Source organism: Tripterygium wilfordii, chromosome 19 (assembly GCF_013401445.1).
Source record: "Tripterygium wilfordii isolate XIE 37 chromosome 19, ASM1340144v1, whole genome shotgun sequence".
NCBI classification, from domain to species: domain Eukaryota; kingdom Viridiplantae; phylum Streptophyta; class Magnoliopsida; order Celastrales; family Celastraceae; genus Tripterygium; species Tripterygium wilfordii.
In genome coordinates this window covers 9,887,301-9,895,843 of record NC_052250.1, presented here as the reverse complement: position 1 = coordinate 9,895,843, position 8,543 = coordinate 9,887,301, and positions in this window count along the sequence as shown.

Below are 8,543 nucleotides of genomic sequence, written 5' to 3'. Positions count from 1 at the left end.
GAGATTGGGTTTTACGAGAAGTTTTCCAGAATACACAGCAATTGAATGCTGAAAAACTGGGGGTCATATAGGAAGGACCATATAAAATTATGGATGGCATCGGCCATGGTGCTTACAAGCTTCAAAATAAAGAAGGGAATATACTCAGAAACAATTGGAATGCGAAACATCTTAGGTTATATCTTTCCTAAAACACAAAAAAAAAAGTATATATATAATATAGGTCTAAATGATGAATCACTGAAGTGTATATATTTGCCATAATGGTTAAAGTATATACGCAGATATGCCTTAGCATAAATAAGTGCTTGATGGACCGCATTAAACCATCACTATCATTCTATATTTGGTTTTGTAGAGTTTGATTGGGATACAGGACGAAGCATGAAACTTCCAGAATGAAACATGAAGCGTCCAAGACGAAGACCACGCAGTCGAAGCATGATATATGTTCCTCGAAGAGATGCTATACACTAAAACTTTTTCTTTACTAATTTATGCCTTTACTTGCTCTTGTGATTTTTTGATAACTAGAAAGTAATTTTATAAGAAGTTTAAGTAATATGAAAATTGTACCTAGGATTACAGAAATTGAAGAAAAAAGACATAGTGTAACATAGAGTAAAGATAACAGATTATCCAATCTTAAGAGTCAAGGATCGTCTTCGGCTTCAGAAGCAGAAGTCTGCATCATAGAAGCTTGGAATTCTTCGTATTCTTTGATCATACGATTGACTTCTTCTTCACTCAAAGTACCAGCTTTATGTTGCATCATCACTTCTCCTAGAGCCTTGATTCTTTCTTTACCAACAGTGAAGGCACCTTTTCCCTTGTAAAAATCGGCATCTTCCTTAGCCTCAGCCAATTCGTCAGATAGCCGATTCGCTTTTTCAATGGAAGCACCTAACTCAACTTCACAACCCTTTAGCTTGGCTTCACTTTCTTGAAATTTTATCTTGAAAGCTGAAAACCCCCTTCAATTGATTGCTTTTGTTGCTCCACGTTAGACAATTTCTAGTCCACAAAATCAGTTTTCAGAGCAATGTGCTTCGACTCCAGTTCATTGAATTTATCTTTTACCTTTTTTAAAGCCTCGGCAACATCATTCTTCATTTTTTCCAATTGATGTTCCGCCTCCATCCTCACTTTCTTTTCTTTTTCTTCGACCTCAGAAGCTTTTTCAGAATCGGCTTTAAGAAGATTGCTCGAAAGATAAAGGCTCTTATTCTCTTCTTTCAAGTGTTGAATTTTCTTTCATAGAAATAGTTGAATTGACAAAGACTGAAAATAAAAGATGAAGATTAGCTATTAGCTATTAGCTATTGATGCTAGGAAAAGAGGAATAAACTAAGGTTAATATGTATCTGGAAGGAATGAGAAATGTCATAGCGAGAAGCTTCCTCAATATTCAACTTTGGAGGAGTGTCAAGTCCTAATGGATATGCTAGCTTATCCAGATCAGGAAATAACTCTCCAGGTTTCGAAAAAATAGAGACATCAGGGATTACCATCTCTAGATTTCTTGACGAAGACCCCAAAAATGGTACCATAGCTCCGGAGGAAATTAATTTTTTTACTATAAAGGCTTCTAAGGGAGTGATCGAAGAAGCAGGAGCATACTTTTTCTTTTCATCATATTTCATCTCTTCATCTTTGCCATCATCTTCAATATGGATGATCTCTTCAAATTCCATATCTTCCCTTATTTCCTCTTCCTCAGAAGATGGAACCACCAATTTGGCTGTCTTTCTTCTATCACTCTCAGAAATTAGAGAAGCAACGGTCAAATCATCCATATTCTCTTCAGGAACTTCAGTGATCTTCCCTAAATCACTTCCTACCTCAGAACTGGATTCATGTTTCCTCTTAGATCTTCTTTCTTTCACATTTTTCTTACTTTGCTTCTTTTCAAGAATCTGATTTAAAGTCAGGGGAACAATGGCTTTCTTCGATGCCATATGTGTTCTTGCATACATAAAGAAGTTTATTAAACAAGTTTGAAAAGAAAATATATATTAAGTAGGTGAAATAACTTACTTCCTGAAAGGTATTTTCGACGAATCGTCTTCCAATCTCTTTCACTCTTGGGATCTTCCTTAAAAACAACTGACAGCTCCTCTCAGCCTCCTTAGTAATAATGTAAGTAGGAAGTACTACTGCAAAATAAAATTTCAAAAGATTTTAAAATTAAAACAAACAATGAATCAAGTAAGGACTAATCGTCTTACCAGGACACCGCCAAGAAGTAGGAACAAATATATTCTCCCCAATAACAGTCTCGTTCTCTACCTATATATACTTCTTCTGCCAATTATGATCACTGGAAGGAGTCCGAGTAATCAAAGGGAAGTCACCCCTCTTCGTCGGCATATACCTCCCTGGATCTTTTTTATTTTCTTGGAAAAAGTATGCAGCAAGAAATTCATTCAACCCAAACTGAATTTCATATGTAGCACTCAAAACATCTAAGGAAAGTAGAATATGCCAAGAATTTGACATTAATTGACAGGGGCCAACTTTAAAGAAAGTTAAAACATGTTTAACCAGGGGAGGAATGGGAAAATTCAATCCGTTCCTAAATGAATTCATATACACAAAACTCCAACCCTTGACTTCGTAAGTAGCTGATTCGTCAGGAGTAGGAGTCCTCATTTCAATTTCGACAGGAATCTCGAACTTTAACCTAAGATTATCTAACTCAGATTCTAAAACTCTAGAGATGGGATCTTCACCACCATCATCTATTTCTACAATCTTTTTTTCCTTTCGAACGAACATTTTTTGGACCCATGGGGGAACGTCTACCGATTCTTTTTGGACAATCCTCTGAAGGGACTTCGTCAACAATATTCGAAGCAAACTCTACTAGATCAGTTGATTCTTTTTCCCGTGCAAAGTCTGCTTCGACCCTCATCTGAGCATCCTCAAACTTATCCAGAATTTCTTCAGAACCAAACCAAGCCATAAGAGAAAAGCGAAAGGAAAATCAAAGAAGAAAGAACGTACCGTGAACAATTCCAATGTACCCGCAAATTTCTAGGTGGTGGGTAGTTATAGTAAACCCATTAAAAACCCCCGAGGGCGGAATGGTAATTTCTAAATTCGAGAAGTTGAAACTTCTCAAAAACTGTTTTCTTGAACCTATCTTAACCGTCCAATTAACTTCATCACTTCGGTAATGGTAAAAAGGACGGCGACATTTATGATCTCTATTTAAAAACCAATTAGATTCTAACTAGAAACCATTCGAACGTTGCGTCTTCCTTTCCCTATAAATACGAATAGAAAATAGAAAGAAGACCCTGAAGAAATCAGAAAAACTACTTCTAAAACCTCAGAAAAACTACTTCTAAAACCTCATAAATCATGAGCTTTTCTCGATTCCCCGGTTTCCCTCCTATTAGGTCCAAAGATGAAAAACCAACACCTACTGAAACATCGAGCGAAGAGCCGAAGATCTCACATCATGCCACTTCTACATACGATCCTCATCAACACGTTTTTGAGTTGCAAGACATACTGATAAACATGAATAAAGATCTCAAGAAAGCTGAAGCACGGGTAATGGAACTCACTAGAGCCCTTCAAATGGTAGGAAGCTCCCTCTCTTGGCTTTGGGAGATCTCCGAAAGAACTGCCATAGAAGAAGATCCTCAAAAATGGCAACACGCATTGCAAGATATTTCTCTCCTAATTAGAAATATCTTAGTTAGGATAAGTAACGATTTATGTAAACGATTTTAAAAGGTTCAATGGTTTCATTCATGTAATAGCATTTATCAATGGATAAAATATTATTCGAAAAACAACATCTACAACATCTACCAAAATGTCAATAGAAGACAAAGCTTCATAAAAGATATGAAGCTTCAATAAAACGTCAATAAAAGACGAAGTTTCATAAAAGATACGAAGCTTCAATAAAAAAGACCAAGCTTTTTAGAAAGGTCCATTAAACAAAACCGCCCAGAAACACAACTCAGCCGTAGGATCAATAGCGATTTATCCTAATTACTAAAGTCATTAGAGTTAAAAGTAGGAGAAGGGATGTATTAAATAATCATAATATCCTCGAAAACAAACAAAACGGCTTAAACTTCCCACCTCTCTCAAAAAAGTAACTTCTTTCATCTTTAAATAGATGAGGAAAAAGAACAAGAAAGACACAATAGTCCGAAAAAAGAATTCTCCAAACTCTACAAAACATGAGTTCTTCTGATTCCCCACCTGCGAAGAAGGCAATGATAGAAGAAAAAGGCTCGATATCAGGAAAAGATAAGGAGTCAGAAGACTCTGTTATAGACATTTTCATAGTTTTAGAGGAAGCATACGAAGAAAACCCACGAGAATCTGTCCAAGTGTTAAAGGAACTCTTGAAGGATACTGAAAGAGATCTCCAGACCAAACGTTAGCGCAACGAGGCTTATACAAGGGCACTCCGCGTAGCTAAGAATACTTTGGCTAGAATGCGTCACATGGCTTGGGGTAGGGCCAGAAGTCAGAACTCTTACCAGTTGCAAGAGTCCCTTCTGGACCTCGTGGCTTGTGTTGGAACTGCAATGAACGGAATAGATGATGTAATTCGAGCCTAGTCTCGTTGAAACAGAAGCTATTTTATGACTTCTTAATCATTGTAGTACCAGTAAAATATTCCTACTATTAATTACAATCTTATTTTCTTTATTTTCACTTAATGGAACTTCAAAGAAATTCATAGCATTAAAGATATAAAGAAACAATTGAAGTTTCGAAAAGATGAAACTTCAAACAAAAAGATGAAACCTTATCAAAAAGATGAAGCGTGTCGACCTCAAAAAAGAGACAATGTGTTTACACAAACATAATTACATTCATCTCGAAAGTCGGAGTTACACTCTTCCTATTAATTATAAACGTTTCTTAGCCATTCAATGATAATTAGATATATTGAAACCGTTAGATTCAAAATAAATTTTGGAAGATAGCTGAAAAGACAGGGAAGTAATTACAGTTCTTCAGGAACAGGCATGGGAATTAAAATTCTCAACCGTTCAACTTCCCACGTCTTTCAAGGAAATAACTTCCCACACCTTTCAAAGAACGATTTCCATCGCCTTTAAATATATGAATAAAGGAGACAGGGAGGAGAAAGAACCTCTGAGAAGAAAAAATCTTTTTGATTTTCTAAACTTTTCTTCGATAATGAGTTCCTATAACTCTAACTCCCCACTTGCAAAGAAGATAAAACTAGAAGGAGATGGTTCAACTTCAGATATGAAGAAAGAACAAGAAGATCCTATAGCCGAAACATTCAAAGCCAAAGGCGAAAAGTACAAAAAAGATCCCCAAAAGCTCATCCTGGAATTAGAAGAAATTCTGAAAGATACAAATAAGCATCTTCAGAATGAGACAGATCGCAACGCAGAGTACTCTAGAGCACTGGCAATAGTGAAGTATGCTCTTGTTGGGTTACGTTATATGGCTTGGGAAAGACTACACAATGAATATCCACGTCAATTGAAAGAATCCCTCGTGGATATCACAATCCAAATCGGATCTGTTATAGAAGGGATAGATAATGTATTACATAACTGGCCTCTAAATTGGCCTCTTCAATGATAACTCTATGTTATATTTATTACAGTAATTTTTAATGATATGTTATTTAGCATTCCTTTACTAATCATATAATTTTTGTAGAACCTGCAAGAAAAAGCTTTACTTTTGCAGGACAAATTACATTCCTTAGTTCTTATGAACAAACAGAGCAGTACAAGCTTGAAAAAACAAGAAGTCAGAAAGACGAAACATCCGTAAAACAAAATATTTTTGAGTTAAAATAAACTCAAAAATAGGGGGCAAATTGTAGGGGTTAAGTTCAACCCCACTCGATTATATGGGTCAAGGTCAACCCAATCCAAATATTAATAGTCACACCAAAACATAAGTCCACAGAGACAAGGACAATAAAGCCCAACATATTTGAGACCAAAACATACAGTCCAAAAGGACTTGGTCAAACAAGGCAATACAAAGCCGATACAAATACAAAAGGCCAATACACAAAGGCCGATCAGACCGCCGAATTACGAAGGAGAAGATAAGGCAATTCCACACCAACGGTTATGTCTAAAACTAACATAAAACTTCCTCAACTGCTACCAACTTCTCCAACCATTGCAAACTGTTGATAACTGCACAAGACAAGTATAAAAGGAAGCCATGAGCAACGAAGAAGGGGAGGAGAACATCCAATAGTTCTGTACCGTGGACCTAGGCACATTGTCGAACCACATAAACCTTTCTGTCTTGTTTTACTCTCTCCAAATTATTCACAAACAATTTGATTGTTGAATTATTGCATCAACACGTTCTTTGAAGAAAATGTTGGTGATAAAAATCACAAATGGAACTTTTGTAGAGAAATGTCGATAGATAATATTATTTTGTGTCACCAAAATAATATATGGCACTAATAATGAGAAATAATGTAATTAACATATTGTAAGGTGTTATTAGTCATGCATAACTTATGGAATTTTGTAAAAGTTTCGTACTAAGTGGCGACAAAGATTTTAAGTAACGACACTTGCATATCGAGTGTCATATTACGTTCTCAGCGTTGTCCCTTTTTTCTTGAGCTCCGATATCAAGAGCCTCTAAAGAAGATGTTTCTTGTAGTGCAGGTGGCGCGATGAAAAAAAATGTTTGATGAGATGATGAAGAGAAAGAGTGTAGTGTAAGCTTTTAGAGGGAACAAGCTCGGGTAAGCTTAGTTCTTTATGGTTTGTCCTCCCTTCTCCATAGAAAAGGGTCTACATAGTTTGGGTAAAGTAAAGATAGTGACATCACACCAGGCAGAGCCAAGTCCCAAGGATGACCTGTAAAAGAATGATTTGGGGTTGGCGTGTGTCAGGAAGGAGGACTTGATATGATTGGTAACACAAAGAATGTCACCAATGAGGGATCTAGACTCACATAAGAGGGGGTGAATTGTGCCCCCAAATTCTAAATAGGAACCCCTAAAATAATTTTGACCTAAGTGATCACCAAATACCACAACACATAGTGTAAGTCTCGAAGTGATTGACTTAGTCAATTTTCAATCAATGCACAAATGTGATACCTAATGTAGTGAATGTCAAGATAATCAAGTCAATGCACCAAAACGACACTTAGAATACAATTTGACCTAGAATGCAAATTTCATCAAAATGACAAGTATGCGCACAGGTTAACTAGGGCTCAATCCTAGGGTGATCAAAATAATGCCAAATCACTCAAAAAATAAATGGTATGTCAAATGAAGTATCTAAGGAACCTAATATCACCAATTTAACAACAATAACAAAATGCACAATTCTAGACCTAGAATCGCTGGACTTTTATTCACCTAGCAAATTAACTCCAAATGCAACCAAATTTGATACGCAAGCTAACAACACTTAAATGAATAATATATATATTGTGGAAGCAAAAATCTAGACGATCCACACGTCAACTGATGATATGGCTTACTAAGCGGCAAGCCTCCATGAATCCTGTAAGAACAATGGAAAGGGCAGCCCTTCGTGGCCTGGGCACACTCCGACGCTCAAGTTAGTAATCGTATTTAGAGAATCAAAGTGGAAGTGAAATGTCTCGGTTGTGAGAGCATACCTAGGATGAGTCTGGTCATCCTCCTTTTATAGTGTTGTAGGTAGTATCTGTTGGGTTTTTCATATCCCAAATCTGTTGAGATATTGATCATTCGTTGTGATATGAGGATTCTTCATGATCCTTCTAGTTTGAGTTTGAATATTCCCTAGGATTTCATCAGGAAGTCTTCATTCTTTGGGTTGAGTCTAGGTGTTTCCTTAGACATGCATGGTTGTTAGAATGGTAGGTAGGATATGGAGAATCATGGTATGACCAAATCTCTCTTAATCCTTGATCCCCTGATCCCTTAATATTTGATCTTCTATGCCTTTGAACGTTTGTTAGCAAGATAAGTATTCTCTTTCTAACGTGATGTGTCAGGCTGACCTAGTATCTCCACTTGCCATGCTGATTTGGCTTGAGCTATTTTATTAATCCAGACACACATATATATATGAAAATGAAGTCCAAAATCACACAATTACCGAGTGAACCGAGAGAGGGTAGATTTGATCAATTTCAAGATCAAAAAAATTAAATCATTAAAACATGCAACCTCGCGATCCAATGTTCTCCATTAAGAAAGCAAACAACCTCACACACGTGCTCAACATACAAGGGGATAAAATTATTTAATGCAAGGTCCACAATGACCAAAAATAGGTTTGAAAGCAAGTAAATACTCAGACAAGCAAAAATCAATACAATGATTTTAGGGTGGTTCGGATACCTTTCTCATACTTCCACTACCTAGGTTCACCAACCTAGGACTTTTCCAACTCAACTAACTTGTGATTTTGCCAAGAGCATCACAAAACTCAATACACCAAGTGCTTCTAAGAACCCTCACAAACTTTTAAGGTTTGCAATGTCCTAACAAAAAGACTTTTTACAAGTGTATGAAATAGGTTCTCGCAAGGATAGCT